The sequence below is a fragment of the Anabrus simplex genome, chromosome 6, assembly GCF_040414725.1.
Source record: "Anabrus simplex isolate iqAnaSimp1 chromosome 6, ASM4041472v1, whole genome shotgun sequence".
Classification (NCBI taxonomy): Eukaryota; Metazoa; Arthropoda; class Insecta; order Orthoptera; family Tettigoniidae; genus Anabrus; species Anabrus simplex.
Genome location: NC_090270.1, coordinates 57270043 through 57289277, shown reverse-complemented (window position 1 = coordinate 57289277; position 19235 = coordinate 57270043).

Sequence of the window (19235 nt, the reverse complement as noted above, 5' to 3'; positions counted from 1 at the left end):
TTGTAAGTGACGAGCATGGCGAAGGGTTCAGTCAGGTACTGCGGTCAATACGGTCCGGGTATGATGGGTGATTTATACTGGTTCAACCACATGCCAGCATCAGTGGAAAATCAAAGGTCTCAAGCACGTTTAAAAGAGTTTTTAGAGTGTAATACATGTTGTATTTCCTTATACCTATAATAAAACAATTTGGAAAGAATAAGAATACGTAGACTAAGCTTAAATTATACAGCTGACTTCATGTTACCTGTCCAGGGTTGAATTTTCCCTCTTACTCAGCGAGGGATCCCACCTCTACCGTCTCAAGGACTGCGTCCTGGAGCGTGAGACATTTGGCCGGGGATACAACTGGGGAGGAAGACCAGTACCTTGCCCAGGAGGCTTCACCTGCCATAACTGAACAGGGACGTTGTGAGCGGATGGGAATATTCGAAGGGACAAGCAAGGAAGCGGCCGTGGACTTAAGTTAGGTACCATCATGGCATTTGCCTGAAGAGGAAGAATAAGAAAAAGGAGGAGGAAACAACGGAAAACCACTTCAGAAATAGCTAGGGCGGGAGCCGAAATCCCTCTTCCCATTTGACCTGCCGAGGCTGAGTGGACCTCGTTCCAGTCCTCGTACCAATTTTCAAATTTCATGGCAGAGCCGGGAATCGAACTCGAGCCTCCGGGAGTGGCAACTAATCACACTAACCACTATACCACAGAAGCGGACGGTACAGGTATACACTAAATAGTAAGATTTAGAATTAATATTACGCCTCGACGAAGAGGATACCGTGGCGGTCATCTTCTGATCACTCGGGAAAGTAGCAACACTGTTGTCAAACAGATACTAAGCCGTTTGCATTGAGTAGTTGTATGATAACTCATCACGGAACGCATAGTAAAAGGAGGATATGTACATGTATGTCAAGAGAGTTTCAACTGAGGATAAGCTCAGGAACTTACGAGAAACGTCTACAACATTCGGAGAAGAAGCTATGGAAGAACGAAGAGTTGAAGGTTACCCTTTCACCAAGAAGGAACCTAAACCCTCCCTGGGAAAAAGGTGTACACGTGTCAATAATGTACCAGTGCGTTTTCGCGAATTGTTGATCTCGAAAAACACAATTGCATCCACTCGGGGGTGAGACTATACATTTGTACAATATGCAGTAATACGTTTTCATGAAATGAAATGGCGTATGGCTTTTAGTGCCGGGAGTGTCCGAGGACAAGTTCGGCTCGCCGGATGCAGGTCTTTAGATTTGACTCCCGTAGGCGACCTGCGCGTCGTGATGAGGATGAAATGATGATGAAGACAACACATATACCCAGCCCCCGTTCCAGCGAAATTAACCAATTAAGGTTAAAATTCCCGACCCTGCCGGGAATCGAACCCGGGACCCCTGTGACCAAAGGCCAGCACGCTAACCATTTAGCCATGGAGATACGTTTTCATGAAACAAACTAGGAATTAATCAATATAATAATGCTCTTCAGGACCTGTTCACCTGATGAGTCAAACTGAGCACTGTCCCTGCATTGCAGGAGGCCATAGCCCTTAGGGGATTCACACGGTTAATTTATTTATTACAGTCCCGTAGTCCTAACTAAAAAAAACCTGACCTGCTATGACAAATCTCATCACAGATCTGGAATCAGCACACCAATTTCAGTATAAAACACTTGGCACTTCCTCAGTAACAGATAAAAAGTTTTTAAAATGTTATTTGCTTTACGTCCCACTAACTACTTTTATGGTTTTCGGAGACGCGAAGGTGCTGGAATTTAGTCCCACATGAGTTCTTTTACGTGCCAGTAGATCTACCGACACGAGGCTGACGTATTTGAGCACCTTCAAATACCACTGGACTGAGCCAGGATCGAATCTGCTAAGTCGGTGTCAGAAGGCCAGCGCCTCAACGGTCTGAGCCACTCAGCCCGGCGAAAGGTTTATTTTTGTAGAACAGTATTATTATTATTAAGAACAACAGTAACTGATATATCAGTGACGTCCGGCCCCTTGGCTGAATGGTCAGCGTAGTCACTGTTCGGAGCGCTCCGGGTTCGATTCCCGGCCGAATCGGATAATTTAATCTTAAATGTTCATTTTCGCTGGCTCGGGGATTTTGTATTTGTACTATCTCCAACATTCCGCAACTCGCACACCATGCTATCCTCTACAACAAAAACGCATAGTTCCTGTACACGGCAGATGATGCCCACCCACGTCGGAGGGTCTGCCACAATAGGTCTGCACCAGGCAAGAAATATCCACATAAAGTTCTTTTTTGTATTACTGTTATTATTATTATTATTATTATTATTATTATTATTATTATTATTATTATTATTATTATTATTATTATTATTATTATTATTATTATTACAGTTTTCATTCGATAACATCGCTGAAAGGAAGGAGAGTTGTGATATAAACGTAAATATATAATAGTTGACCACTATCTACCGTCCCTGTTAATTCTACACAGATAGATGTAATTTTATGGGAGAGGTTTGTTCACAGGTATCTGTCGCTTGTCTGCTTGAAATTGAAATATTTATTGTCCTATCTGTCTTCCAGACGGACGCTCCACCGGAGATTAGCAGTCTCGTTGTCCGTTGAAAGGTGACTGATTGAGAGTGTCGCCGGGAAAGATATTATAGCATATAAAACATGTCGCTCGCAAGCCAGCTCGAAATGTTACAGAGAAGATACGAGCATATCTGATCTCCATGACTGAGTTGTGACATGGCTGCGTATAGCCAGACGTGCACGAGACTCGCCATTTTAAAACTGTCCAGATTTAAAGGGAGGCATAGGATACTTTACCTCCCCGTTATCGATATAACTAAATTCATGTATCTTCAGCACTGAAACCAACACCCTCTGTGACTCAAGCCGGGTTATTACATGTGGCAACATTGTCCTACTGTCAAATTATTGGCTTACTGCAAGCCAATGATAAATCATCTCACAACTATTATTTATTTATTTATTTATTTACTTGCTTGCTGTTACCCGCGGCTTCACTCGCGTGGATTTCATAAAGTGATAAAAGTAATCTTTATTTTTAAATAAGATTCCCAATACCAATTTTCACGTTTATAACATATTCAGTTTTTTAGATATAAGTATCTCCATTAAAGAATTCGACACTTTTTCAGTCCTTTTCACCCCTTCCCTAAAGTGGATTTTCCGAAAACAAAAAATACGTCTTTCTTTATTTTTAAAGGAGATTCCAAATACAAATGTTCACATCTTTAAGCTTAAGTTTGTGAGATATAGACATACTCATTTTAAAACTTCACCGTCCTTTTCACTCCCTTAGCGACGGAATATCCAAAAATCTTCCCTTAATCAACACGTACACTGTAATGTAGGCCTAAATGTATCCCCAAAATTTCATTTCTTTACGTCCAGTAGCTTTGGCTCGGCGATGATGAATCAGTCAGTCAGTTAGTCAGGGCATGTTATACAGAGAGATTTGTGTGTTTAATTAATTTAATTATTTGTCTTCCTAAAATTGTACGTGTACAATCTAGGGCGGTAGATGGTAAAAAAAAAAAAAATACAAACCTCACATACACAGAAGTGTCTCCATCCCCCCATAAGATTATTTTAATTTGTTCACAAATAAACAAAATATTTAACGAATAAATGCTCACTTATTTACATCGGTCATAGGAAAAGAATGTGCATACATACTGTATTAAACACCCACCCTATAGTGCAGGAGTAACGGCCCTACCTCGTACAGGGAGGCCCAGGGTTCGATTTCCAACTTGGTCAGCGATTTCACCTGGATCTGATTGCTGGTCCACTCAGCTTCCAAATAGCTCTCACATGGACTGTCTGACTATTCTGGAGTGCAGGTGCTACGGAACACTGTTAATTCGAAACAATATTTCGGCGTATTGCTCATTTTAAGAACAGTTTCGAGTCCGGAACAGTTCCAAAGTAACTGTTATTTTTTGCCCATCTCTGCTTTGAACCAACAAGGCGACTATATATTACCTAACGAGTTGGCCTTGCGATTAGGGGCGTGCAGCTGTGAGCTTGCATTCGGCAGATATTGGATTTGAGCTACACTATTCGGCGACCCTGAAGATGGTTTTCCGTGGTTTCCCATTTTCATAACAGGCAAATGCTGTGACTATAATTAAGTTCACGGCCGCTTCCTTCCCACTCCTAGCCCTTTCTTATCCCATCGTCGCCATAAGACCTACCGGTGCGACGTAAAGCAAATTGTAAAAAATAGGCGGCGACTATGTTTTGATAGGTGGCGACTATGTTTTGATAGGCGGCGACTATGTTTTGACATATCGCCCCTACTTCCCTTTTTATTTCCTGCATGGAAAATTATTCTAATCAATTCACCATTGAATGTCTTTATTTGCCGTTAGTTTGGTATAGATTATTTTCCTTCTGAAAGTTGGCACGTCTGTAGCACTGTTATAAGGAAACTTCTTGTATACACTTGAAGGATTGATGTGTTGTTTGCATGGCAAGTTTTGATAACATGATGTCTCTTTCTTTATAGCTGAAGTCTTTCTTATCTGGCATGTTTTATCACCCGTAACGAGTTCCAAGAAGTTAACTGATAAAGTTATATCCAGAGACTATACTGCATGTTCAACTCAGTTTATGGATGTAACGCTAATTCACCTGGCGATCATAGCGGGTGGTCATTGTCGGCTGCTCTATTTGAAAGAAACAGGAGGCAGGAGATGTCATTTTTATGCTTTAGAGACGTTCATTTGTCTAGAACTAGAATGTTCACAAATTTTTATTCGTACGACATTAGGAATGTTTCTTTATTTCAACATTAAACCCCATGACGGTACAGCCCTGGTGAACCTTGGCCTATCAAGCGACCGCTGTTCAGCCCAAAGGCCTGCAAATCAAGAGGTGGCGCTTGGTTAGCGTGACGAATGCTCTCGACCGTTATTTTTTCCACCTAGAATGAATTCAGCGAACCCGCAATGGGCATCTTGGAGAAATAAACTGAAATTAGTGTAACCGGAATCATATTTGGCTTAACAACACTAGGGTTACAGAAATTGGATTTCGGAAACCGCACCTCAGTTGGCTTTGCAGTATATCACAATAGTCATCTCCAGAATCGTCGGTTTTCAGACAGCACGTTGGGTACCATGGAGATACTTCTCTACACATCAGCGGATGTTAAGGGTTCATAGGTGAGTCAAAAGCCTTTGCTCGCGAGATGTAGTGTTTACAGTGCACTATATCTTCTGGTATGGGCCATATCAAATTTGTTACTTTCATTGACCTGTCACAGTCTCATCCTTGGCTTTGACGATATGAAAGTGACTGAGGTATGAGTGATGCTAGTAGTACCATTCCTTATGCAGCCAGTCCCTGTTATGAATGGAGTGAAAATATCGCTCATAGGGTCAGTTGGTGCATACATTTCAGTGGGCTTGGCAGACTGATATGTAAGAGCAACTGCTGGCTCGGTGAGGAAAGCAACGGGAAACTACCTCACTCCTCGTTTCCCTAGTACGCCTCTTCAGTGACGCCTAGGCTATTTATGACAGCTGTTGGCGAAGCTGCAGAGGATCAAACCAGCCTTCGGGCTGATTACCCAACATACAGGTGAGTCAAGTGAGATCTTCCCCTTCAAAAGCACTCATATCAGAATTTTCTCCTTTCAGTACTTCACTTATTATGGACAAAATTTGATACCCCTGGGTTTTCTCAAGCACTGGTTTCATTTTTCACTCCATTTTCATTTCAGTTTCTCTGTGTTCAGATATGATACTAGAGAAACGATATTTAAGAGGTGATGAACTACTGATCCGAATTGAGAATGGGCAGTAAAAATGTAGTCGAAAAGGAAGGTGTAGTAGCAAAAAAATTCGTTAAGACCTAAAAAATTGGTTAAAAAGGACCAATAAACCAAAACACACCAATAAAGGCAAAAAGGACAAACAAAACTCACCATATTCTGGCCCACAGTGGCCCAGAATGAATATAAATTATGTTGATCCTCGTCTTCGAACACACGAGAAAAAGAAGAATTTTCATTAAACTTCCACACAGGGTCCTAAGATGAATACTGACATTGCTTCCAAGTACTTGTATCAGGCTCCTCACTTTCATCTTCCCTGTCCGACCCCTTATTATATATTTTGTAAATTGCCGTACGTGGGACAGACATAGATAGGTCTTATGGCGAAGATGGGATAGGAAAGGGCTAGGAGTGGGAAGGAAGCGACCGTGGCCTTAAGGTACTGCCCTCAGCAGTTGTCCTGGCGTGAAAATGGGGAACCACGGGAAACCATCTTCAGGGCTGCCGACCGTGGGGTACTGCCCGCACTTCAGCGACTGCAGGTATCGAGCGCGGTCCGACCTTCCTTGGTCAACACTTGTTCTTTTCCTACCCGGACGGTATTAGGTTTATGAGTCATAGGGCTACTTTCATTTTTCACTCTATTTGTAGCCCTTGTCTTTCATCAGCCGATACCTTCATTTTTCGAAGTGTTGAAATCTGGAACTTACCTTAATGAAGTCCCATTTTCTCTTCACTCTAGCATAGAATGCGAGGTGTTGAAAACGTTGATACATTTCCAGATATTTCAGTGTGATTTGATGAAATCTGATAAGTTAGGTGTTAATGGTTGAATAATTCCACCCTTACAATCCTATACAATTTGTATTAATATTTTTCTAATTAAAAAGGGGACATGTTTCGTCTCTCTTATGTGAGACATCTTCAGTCATGATACAATTATAGTAAAAAACACATAATATTCATGATAACAATCTAAAATAATGACTTATCCTTAAATCTAGGGGTCAGTACTACTCAGTCAGATCAATGCATAAACCGATGTGGACATTCCAAAAAAATAAAATATTCCTGATGGTATTGAACCAAGGAACGCATTACAGAAAGAATTATGTAAATAACTTAATTTGGTTAGCATTTGGATCAAGAAGAAAACTAGTAAAGAAACAAGCGATTTTAGGCTCTTTATCTGGAACTGCACTTGGGCCGGAAGTGATTTTCCATTATTTTTTTTTAAATAGTTTGATAGAGCTATCCAGTACTCACAATTTCAAACCCTTCCGGGCCCTTCAGCCCTTCAACTTTCGGCACAATTAAGCAGATTGATTAATTTTACGTTTTTCGTTGAATGGGGACCCCTACTTTGCAAAGATATGTTTTTAACATTCCCTACGGTCCGTAGGACCCAGGTGTACAAATCAGGGGCGACGCCGTAAAAATGTAAAATATATTCAAGGCTTTGTGACCGAAAATAGACGAATTTTGACGTATATCACACACACACACACAAAAAAAAATCCAACTAAGAAACGGACCAAAACCTATAGAAGACGTATAGGAGACTCAATAATGGATGGAGTAAGACCAAAAGTACATCTGTAGAACGAAGGGAACTACTACAGAAGCGGTGCGCAGAATATTCGCAAAAAACTGAAATACATCCAGTGAAAAATAATGAAATAGGTGGCTTTCGTTTTTTCAGTTTGCTTTACGTAGCACCGACACAAATAGCTCTTACGGCGACGCCGGGCTGAATGACTCAAACGGTTGAGGCGTTGGCTTTCTTACCCCGAAATGGACAGGTTCGTTCTTGGCTCAGTCCGGTGGTACTTGAAGGTGGTCAAATACGTCAACCTCGTGTCAGTACATTTACTGGCACGTAAAAGAACTTCTGAGTGACTAAATTCCGGCACGTCGGCGTCTCCGGAAACCGTAAAAGTAATTAGTGGGACGTAAAGCAAAATAATAATAATAATAATAATAATAATAATAATAATAATAATAATAATAATAATAACAATGTATGTTGTTGCATGTTGGGTATTCAGCCCGAAGGCTGGTTTGATCCTCCACAGCTTCGCCAAAAGATGTCATAAATAGCTTAGGCGTCATGAAGTGACGTATTAGGGAAGGAAGGGAAGGAAGCGGCCGTGGCCTTAGTTAAAGTACAGTCCCTGCATTTGCCTGGTGTGGAAATGGAAACTAGGGAAAACCATCTTCAATGCTGCCGACATTGGGGTTCGAACCCACTATCTCCCGAATGCAAACTTACAGCTGTGCGGTCCTCTCCGCACGACCAACTCGCTCGGTGATTATTGTTTTAAGGGGTAGTACAACTGGACAATGATCCTCTATTAACATTCTGTCTGTCTGTCTGTCAGGTCATCAGCCCAGAGCCTGGTTAGATCCTCATATAGCATCACCAAAGACTATGCAGTTATAGGGAAACCACAAAAACCAATGGCAGTACCAAAATGAGGCGTACTAGGCAAGATGAGGAGTGAGGTAGTTTGCCATTGCTTTCCTCACTGGGCCAGACAGTGTTATTGTAGCACAACTAACCCTATGAGCAAAACACCTTTCATGACACTCCGACACACTGGTTGTGCTCTGAATGCCATTAATCAGCACCACCCGTACCCCAGCAGCTTCCATATTGTCACAGCCATGGATGAGACTGGGACTTCAGTGGAAGCTACACTTTGCTCTGGCCTGTGCCAAGAGATGGATGCAAAAGTACTGTAACCATCAAGAAATGACAGCAGGCAGCTATTAACATTAATCGGAAGGAAAATTAGAAAGGGTCTGAAACTTCGGAAGAAGAATGTAACAAAAAAAAAAAAAAAAAAAAAAAAGAGAACGGCAAGGGCTACGAAGATCATGAAAATAAAATGCTCCCGAGGCCTCTCAAACCTAATACCGTCGGGTTCGAAGAGAACAGGATTTGACCAAGGGTCGTCGGATAGGAAGGATGAAAGCGATAAGAAAAGTGACCCAATTCAGTGGAAGCAGTATCGGACTCGGCTAAGGGATCCGTGGTCGCCAATTCATAGTTGAGAGATGAGGATTTTTGTGTCCCTTTCAGTCACCTCTCACAGCAGGCAAAGAATATTGCGGTTGTAATCTACTTTTTCCCACCCACAGAGGGTGCTGAGCGCCACTGTGCTCTTCTTTCAGCCAAGGTGCCGTGCGTACAAGCATACGAATGTGCCATTCTGCTGAATGGTTCCATCCACTTGTTCGAACTGTTGACCTCTTGAGCGAAACACGCTGACCTGTTACGTGAACTTTAATTAATCTCGTTAGTCTGTTTTGTTGCAATTTAAAAATAGAGGACGACTGACTGACGGATATACATTTCAATTGTAACGGAAATTGCCAATGATAGCAATAGGCCTGGGAGTGTGTGATATGAGTGGGGAATGTTCCGTCCGGTCAGCCGTCCTGTCTCCTTCCCATCTGCACCGCCTGGCGCTCCAAACAGCTTTCTCACCGGACTGAAATAGAGAGTTCAAAACCGGCTGAGGTCATCAAATACAGTAAAACCCTGATAATACACTGTCTAGGGGACCATAATGAAGCGCGTATTAAGCGGGAATTGATGGAGTATCTTAGAACTGTATTTACCGAGCGAGGGGCCGCGTGGATTTGATCACGTAACTGTCAGCCTTCATCCGGGAGATAGTGGGTTCGAACCTCCTGTCAGCAGACATGAAGATGGTTTCGCATTTTCACAGCAGACTAATGCTGGGCCTGTACCTTAATTAAGGCCACGGCTGCTTCATTCCTACTCTTAGCCCTTTCCTATCCCATCGTCGCCATAACTGTGCCTGACATAAAAAACAAATAGCCCAATTTGAAGGTAAACCCGGTACTACACCATTATAGAGCATAGAATAAAGAGATTCCACATAGTCGCATTTTCCTTCGACAAAAAATCCGACGGAAAAGTTAAGTGTGCATTATGCTCCTCGGCTGTCAAATGAAGTTTTAAGCCTCCCAGAAAAGTAGCTTACTTTGGTTACATCCTCAAAAATAATAAATAGAAAGTGATACAGTTTTACAACATGCAGTAACACGTTTTTACGAAACAAACTGTCCGCGGCTTCGTGGCTAAATGGTTAGCGTGCTGGCCTTTGGTCACAGGGGTCCCGGGTTCGATTCCCGTCCGGGTTGGACATTTTAACCTAAAATGGTTAATTCCCTTGTCTCGGAGACTGGGTGTTCGTGCTGTCCCCAACATCCCTGCAACTCACACAGCACACACAACACTATCGTCCACCACAATAACACGCAGGTACCTACACATGGCAGATGCCGCCCACCCTCATCTGAGGGTCTGCCTTACAAGAATAGCCACACGAAATTATATAAGTTATTATTACTAAACAAACTACGAAATAACCAATAAAATAATGCTCGTCAGGACCTGCTCATCTGATAACTTATCCTGAGCACTGTCCCTGCATCGCAGGACACCATGCCCCTAAGGAGATTTACAAGGCTATTTTTATATAAGATTAGGATTCGGAAGTTTATGACCTAAAGACGTACAAAATATGCAAGAAAATATTCCCAAGAAAAGATAAAATATGACTAGCATTTTAGGGATAGGTAGCAAGTATTTGAGTATAACTAACATTAAACGCATCAAAAAGTGACAAGCGATAATACAGCAAAGTGACAGAGCTACAATAGGTAAATTAAAACTTCCATTCAGTATCATAGCGCTGAGTCACACTTCTCGTTCTGTTTTTTCTATAAAATAACAAAAAAAATGAAGTATTAGCATTTTTTAATCTGTCGGCGTACGTTCGTACATCATCTCTTGCTCGGAATCATGTCTTCTAAACCTGCTACATATCTCTTTCGGGAAAAGAAAGAAAAATACACCTACTAGAGTCTTTTGAAATTCTTTATTTGAAAATCGACGGAGAGAGCATGTACCTTGTTAAAAACGATTTGAACAACAATTCACAAACTAAAATGACCGAAATATAACCAAAGCAATAAAAATTCCCAAAATATGCATTTATTTGCAACATACAATTGCTTTAAACGGGGTCAGGAACCCGTCATTCACAGTTATTTCTCAGATTTCGGGTCAAATGACCTCCGGAATGAAATATGATTTTTCCTTAACAGCCGAACCTTATTTGTTATTACAGACGTCGTCACGTAGTTGCTCTAGGGAGCCGGTGTTACTTGCTCCGCTTGGGATGGGTGTTCGTCACGTGACAAGAGAGCAGCAGTCAGGCGGGTTGCATACCGTGGCCATACTGTACTTGCGCCACTGGCCTTCAGTACATACTACGTCATGCACTTCCCCTGCTTCTTCCCCTAGTTGCTCGGTCAGCTGCTCTCGTTCCTCGAGAGCGGGGAGCAAACTGGCTCCGAAGGCATTTCGCTCTCTATTGACGATGCCTGTGTTATTATACAACTTATCGCAGAAGGCAAGAGAAAAGGGAAACGCAGAATATGTGTACACCATAATGATTGCCAAACTTCCGTGTGGAGAAGAAGAATCCTTTTGAGAACTGGTAAATAATTTAAATTTCGTGTTGTTATTTCTAGCCGGGTGCAGCCCTTGTAAGGCAGACCCTCCGGTGAAGGTGGACGGAATCTGCCATGTGTAGGTAACTGCGTGTTATTATGGTGGAGGTTAGTGTTACGAGTGGTGTTTGAGTTGCAGCGATGTTGGGGACAGCACAAACATCCAATCCGCGAGCCAAGGTAATTAACCATTTAAGGTTAAAATCTCCGGCCCCGCTGGGAATCGAATCCGGGACTTTCTGGGTCAAAGGCCAGCACCTTAACCATTTAGCCATGGAGCCGGACTGCGAACTGGTGAGGTGATAAAAATATGTCCAGGGATTGTATCCTGTCTGTGTTGTGACGCATTTTACTCATGATGCTCTTTCGTAGAGGCTGGTGATGAACGAAATTGATCGGTTTGCAGTATTGCTTCAGGATGGATATGTTCATCGAATCGTGAACAAACAGCATCGTATCTCGACATGGATGAGTTTCTTCTCTGAGTGACGACACATTTTTCTTTTCGCTTGGCAGTGCACTAATTGATGTCTGCGTTCAATCATTGTCCTGCCAATTGTAACGCTCTGTCGCGCACAGATGGTCCCAGAATCAAGTTCCTGTTCTATCACTAATTACCGATTGTCATCTGTTCATTCAATTGTTTTAAGTTGAAATAAAATTGTAAGTTTGGTCACGTTTTATTATTTGTATATTCGACAAAATTTCGAAATAGTTTCTGCGATAAAACAAGCCGCAGTTCATTTATGACCTGTGCTGAGTAGATGGCTTCTAAATCGTATATATTGCGAAATGCGCAGCCAAACCGCACTTCAAAACGAATGAAATATATTGTTTAAATAGGCTTTTGATTGACTGAGAATTATGTTTAATAGTTAATGCTTTTAATTAATGGCTCTTTTTTTTCATTGGATTATAGAACAGGAGTTACCATTTTCACTTGCTTGATGGTTCAAGCCAACTTCTCCGACTTGTTCCTTCTTTTGGCTAAATAATAATAATAATAATAATAATAATAATAATAATAATAATAATAATAATAATAATAATAATAATAATAATAATAATAATAATAATAATAATAATAATGGCGTATTGCCTCCGAAGAGACCTGGTGCAGGTTTTCCGCCGAGTAGGTGACCTGCGCGTTTTTGAGGATCCCACGAACCTGCTACGCAGGCGTAGCAGAGGGAGAGGTGATACTCCCACGTGGCGCGTCCCAGGTGGCGGATAGGGGGGTCCTAACCGGCTTGCCGGCGGACTTGAGGGAAATAAAATACCTCTCGCGGACCAAACACACACCCCCTGTGGGTGGGGGAGGCAGACGAATAATACACCCACGGTATCCCCTGCCTGTCGTGAGAGGCGACTAAAAGGGGCGACCAAGGGATGTTTAAATTGGAACCATGAAACTGCTTTTGATTCGTGCCATCATGCGGGGAACACCAAGGGTTGCTTTTACTTGTGCGTAATACCACTACATTGGGTACGAAATTGGTTTGTGATTAGTAGCACACAGGAGCACCGCGCGGTCGGCTTTTGCAGTACCTGTGAATAGTACCACCATATGAGCAGGACCATGGGATGATAGCTACCATGGTTCTGCCTTGCCTATGATTAGTACCCACTATATGAGGAACACCACGGGATAGGGAGAGGTCCCTGTGGTTAGTACTTTTCTGTGATGAACACCATAGGTTTGCGTTGCCTGTAAATGGCGCCGCAAAGTGGGAAAACATAGGTCTGTATTAAATGTCGAATTTCATAAGCTCTGAGTAGTACAATAATGTGTGGAATGCCGCAAGTCTCTGCTACTTTTGATTAGTACCGTAACAGGACAGCTACCATGGTTCTATTTTGATAGCGATCAGTACCGTTATGAGGGGCCGATAACTTCGATTTAGGACCCCCTTTTGACTGCACGCATAATCGATTCAGTGTTATGCTATAGCAGTAGTCCCTTGGTCAGTAATACGATATTGTCACGTCCGTTTATGTGACTGTGCGACATTGCGGGTCGCAACCACTGATTGTTTTAAATTCATGTCCATCCATTCATTCTTCGTTGTCATATTTTTGAAATCTGGTCAGTGGAGAATTTTAGCCTTTTAATATGTCATTCGATATCGTCTCATTTCATACCATTAGGGGCCGATGACCTAGATGTTAGGCCCCTTTAAACAACAATCATCAATCATCAATCATCAATTTTTGAGGATCGGGCCTTACGCGTCTTACGCGGACCCCAAGGGTCTTCATCCTGGAAGCGTACATAATGTATTTCCGTGGTAGTTGGTAGTGTTTTATGTTAATAAAGATACGCGTGTGAAGATGAACACAAATACCCAGTCCCCAAGCCATACTCATTAACTAGAGGTGGCTGAAATCCTTGGCGCAGCCAGTAATCAAACCCAGGATCCTCTAATCCGAAGGCTAGTAAGCTGACTAGCGAACATGTTAAGAAATGATGCCGCATGACTCGGGAGTGTAATACTGTTCATGCTACAGCATTTCTCCCTTTATTTCTAAAATCTGTTCGCTTTATTAAGAACTTTGAGTCCTTGATACTTGGAATTCTTAATTGTAATATTTACTTGGTAGTGATAATATTCTTACATACTGCCGTTCTTTCTTGTTACGGATCCATCAGATTACTATAATGATCGACAATTTTAAATGCGTAATTTATTTTTCTGCTTCATACACCACATTTTCTATCATTATACCGAGATTTAATTATCATTAGTATGGTTTTAAATGTTACAAAACGTTCCGTACGTGTTGCTAATTCTCAGTTCAAGTACATGCAGATATCATTACATGTTCGAAATATTTCATATTCCTAAATTACCATATGATCATAATTATAATGCACGAGAATCCTTAGTACTTCTTGTTAAAAGTACTACCCGCTGATGTTCGTTTCAGCGGACGTAATAGCTTAATCACTGACTCCTCGCTAAGGCAGTCTACAACCTGATAACCGGCCGATGCATGTATAATTATTGTTAGGAAAGTCACTATTCGCTTTAATTAGAAACTGAGTAATCCCTGAGAGCTGGAATTTATAATTGAAAGATTTACATGGGAGTGTTAATATCCTTACATGTAGCAGTTTCATGTATTTGTTAACCTCGGTTTAGTGTAAGAGAAGGCTTCATAACCTTAACTAGACCAAGGAAAACAAGTCAGATAAAACTAGGCCCAGAACAAAGCCATCATGGACAGAAGAGCGAAGAAGGTTGCAAAGCATGAGAATGAAAGAATATTGGACAAGAAGAAAGACGGGAAGAAACGAAGCTGATACGAATTAACGTGGTCCCCAGATGGCCAAAACGTAAAGAATAAATAAATAAATAAATAAATAAATAAATAATGTCATTAATCGTTGGAAACGCCAGACAACGTCTAGATTGCATATACACTCGCAGACAAGAAAAAATATCTCCTGATGATTTTGTTGCTTGATATATGAACACTGATACCTGTCGAAATGAATTTTTTCGGTCATATGAAATTTTGTTTAAACACTGAAAACTAATATAATTTTCAGCTTTTGATTAGCGAGTGATTGATCATTGTTCTTACTGCAAGGAGTAATTTCGAAGAAAATAAAGTTTCCACATACGAGAAAGTTCTATTTTGTCTGAAAGTTACATCTCTTAACTCACTGCGGTGATGAACGCTCAGTTAGCTTGCACTTGTCCTCATTCTACTGTTCATGTGTAGCCGGGAGAGGGCCTAACTTTTAAACGATGATCCAATCTGTGCAAGTTTTGTCTGTCAGTCACTTTTTCATGATGCGGAAAAATCGAAATACCGAGTGAGTGGCTGATCGATTTAATTCACGTAGCTATCAGCTTCCATTCGAGATATAGTGGGTTCGAACCCCACTGTCGGCAGCCTCGAAAATGATTTTCCGTGGTTTCCCATTTTCTTATCGCAAAAGTTGAGTCCATTTCAATCAGGAGCAAATCTTTCAGTGTAACAAACCATTCAGGACGATCAGATATGTGACCACTCTTCAATAATCTAGACTTTGGCTAGACGAGGTGGTAAATGCGTGCTTGGTTCAATCGGAAGGACGTGGGCTCGATTCCCCGAGAAGTCGAAAATTTTAAGAAAATAGATTTCCACTTCTGGAACGGTACGTGGAGCGGAGGTTCACTGAACCTGGACAAAAAATTGAGTACCAGTTTAATTCCTGGGAGCAGTGGCGGCTTAGCATAGAGCTAAACACTTCATCTCTCTAAGTGCTGAGATTACGGACTGAAGAAACCTTTACCTTCCACTCCTCCAAGGGCCTTCATGGTCTGAACGGAGACTTTGATTTGTATGTTTTTGCTTTAATAATCAAATGAAAATGTACTATTTTCCTTTGTTTTCGGTATGTACAGTGCAAGTCACCCTGCGCTTGGGTTCCTCTAGAAAAGGGTCCACTGTACTGCACATGATTCCCCACTTCACGTGATCTGCAACGTCCTCAGCGGTCACTCCGACTCTCTATATAATTTGCTTTACGTCGCACCGACACAGGTAGGTCTTATGGCGACGATGGGATAGAAAAGGCCTAGGAGTGGAAAGGAAGCGGGCGTGGCCTTAATGAAGGCACAACCACAGTATTTGCCTGGTGTGATAATGGGAAACCACGGAAAACCATCTTCAGGGATGCCGACAATGGGGTTTGAACCCACTATCTCCCAGATACAAACGCGCGCCCCGAACCGTGCGGCCATCTCGCCCGGTCTAATATTGTTACGAGCATGCGACTGCCGGACCCTTCTGAAGCCCCGTTCCGTATTTCCTGGAAGGGATAAATGAGATAGACTGGGGGGCTCCCCTTCGGCCTGAGGGCGTGGGACGGACTCTGATTCTGTTACGCTTTTCGTCTCTCTGGACTTTCTGGAAGGTGAAAATGGAGCGTCCCTATGCTGGCCGCACCACGAAGATGCTACAACTTCATCAGGTATATAAACGCAGGCTCGCCATCAACAAGCAGTAGTGTTGAGTAGTTCAGTGTGCGGAGCGGTCACGTGAATTGTGTGAGCTATCGGTCTTGTCTGGAGTCTAGCCAAACGTACAAGTCGTCGTGCGTCTCGATAGTCAACGTTCGTTTATTCGAATTTGACTGCATGGAGCTGCTGGGTAAAGTGCCTGGTGCGTGGGAAGCCAAGTGAAATTTGAAACCTCTCAGTCAAGATTACGGAAGGATCACCCGTTCCAAGTAAATATCAGGCAGCTGACGACCCGCTGTGAGGACGAGAGACTTTTGTAAATAGCCAGTCATTAGTGAAGTATTGTCATTTGCTTCAGTAAAACGCCCAGTGTCTTATTCTTAACAATGTCTCCTTTGAGGACATCCATTCACCGATTCTTTCGACCGTCCTCTTGGTCGGGACACTAGAGGTGGGAGACTGAGGGCAGTTTTAAAAACAGAACTGTCGACACTCCAGATTACATGGTCGTACCACCGCTGGCGATTTTCTAGCATTTTGTCCAGTACGAAGGCTACACCGAATTATTCTCCAGTTTCTTTGTTTCTGATCTGGTCAAGTCTGGCACGATCTAATGACCAACGTAGCATTCTCATTTGTGTGACATTAACCTTGTGTACTTGTTTTCTAGCAATGGTGTTAACATTGGTCCCATACAGTAGTTCAGGTCTCAGCACGGTCTTGTAAGTTTGAGACTTGTGGTAAACAGGGTCGGTGATGCAGAGTGGGTTACGGCCCTCAAGTGGCCACGGCTGGTCCGTGATCCAACAGCTCTGCTCTCTGACCGTCAACCGAGCAGAGGAGGGGCGGCCACGGCTCTACCATGGCTCTACGCCTCTGCATTCGGGAGACGAGACAGGGCTGGACCTCACGGCTGGCCCCAAACGTCGGCTGTCCTGAGAATGGTTTTCCGTGATTTCCATTTTCCTGCACTAAGGCTAATGCCGGGACAGTTCCTAGTACAGGCCACGGCCGCCAACCCCCTCACCTTCTCCGAGCATTCCCTTCACCTTAACGAATCTCCTGGCCTGAGAGACGTCAAAACCGTCTAAGAGGCCCGCCTCCCTCTTCAGTGAGGGATGGAAACATTTTAGTAGCAATAGTAGCAGTAGGTAAACAAGCAGTTTACGGTCACATAGCAACCCTGTAACTTGTCGCCATTTCATCCAGGAGGCACTGACTCTTTGCTGAATGTTCGTTAAGGTGCAAAAATTGAATACCTACTCAAATAATGTGAGAAGTAATCAGATGTTTATCGATTGAGAAGTGGTAGTTTGTATATTATCTCAAAGAAGGTAACAAGAAGAGTTACTGGGTCTGAATAAACAACTTAAATTCAGTCTCATTTTACCTTGTTGTTCGTCTGTAACGCCGTTCTATAGAAATGTGGCATTTGTTGTTGTTCTCGCGGCTCATGAAATGTTTGTTGGCTGTGAATCAAGTGGGCTCAAAACGAGACACTTCTTATGCTCCTCTCGTGTCGTTCAACCCACACAGAGATTAATTCATGTCAAATGATAGGTTGTATTCACTTTGGTGTAGACTTGATAAGCATCTCCTGCTGTTATTAACGCACTTCATTTACACTTCGTGCTCTGTTATCTGTACATCAATGTCCTGAACTAGAACGATCTCGTAGTGCGTAGGCTCAAGTGTAATTTACGGATAAAGAGAAACTCGCGTGTGGAGTCGCTTCAGATAGCGTATTCTAATAGAGATACTATCAGTGGGGCCGTATAGCTCAGACGGTAGAACGCTGGCTTTCTGATGCTACGTTGAGTTCCATTGAGGCCCACAAGGGAACCGTTTGAACCCGACATATTTCAGTAAAACTAGGATGATAGGTCAATTCATATGACCTGCACCGGGCGAGCCGAAATCCTGGGACACATCCCGGCACTAAAAAGGCCATGTTCAATTTCATTTTCATAAAATCATTGAAAAGGGCTGGCAAAACATATGACTGCGACAGGCATATCAAGATGAGTTATCTGACCTATTTGTAACGAATGCTGCGGAGCACATCGGGTCCTCTAGTTACCTTAAATTTGTCTTAATTATTTTGTTTACTAAAACATCTCTTGACAAATCCGTCCGTCCGTTCTGCTGGACCGATTTGCTTCATTTTTGTTTTATTATCTGGAATTACCTGCCGGTGAATCATGAGACATTGCTAGTCTCTGAGTTCAGCTAACTTTGAGTAATCATTGAATCAAATCATTAATAATGAACACTCCAATAATTACAGGTGAAGGCTTACCCTAACTCTCAATACATTCTGTACTTATTGGTTGCTAAGCAACTAACGCTTTCGCTAATATTCTGATATGTGATTTTAATCGTTAGTAATATCATTACTACATATTAAGCTAGAGAGTACACACTTCCTCTTATCACGGACGAAAACTACTCCCTGCTAGATACTCTTTGATTCTCTAATATTTCTCAGCTTCCAAAATATATTCAACAGATGGCAGAGCGTTCGTAATAACTTACTTGCTGTTTAGAGAAAAAAAGTCTACGTGCAAACAGACTTCATCACGACATTCGCCTTAGACATTATCTGGGAACATGGGAACACCTATCGAAGGACATAACCTTACTACAGTAGAAAGAGTGAAGGGCATGTATCTTAAGTTACCTGCCTGGCAAAAACCGCTCCTTCGAGACTAACGTATGGGCTCGCAAGACAACCGTTCTATATAGAAGAACTGCTATTAAAAATGCATTGCCTTCTACGACACAATACCAAAACTTACATCAAGAACTGCGGGATAAAAAAGCGAATATATGGATAAATGTTACAGAACAGACGACATGATGACGTCAGAATGAATGAATTCTGACTACAAACTGCGCCATACCGTAATGCGCTTTTTTTTCAATG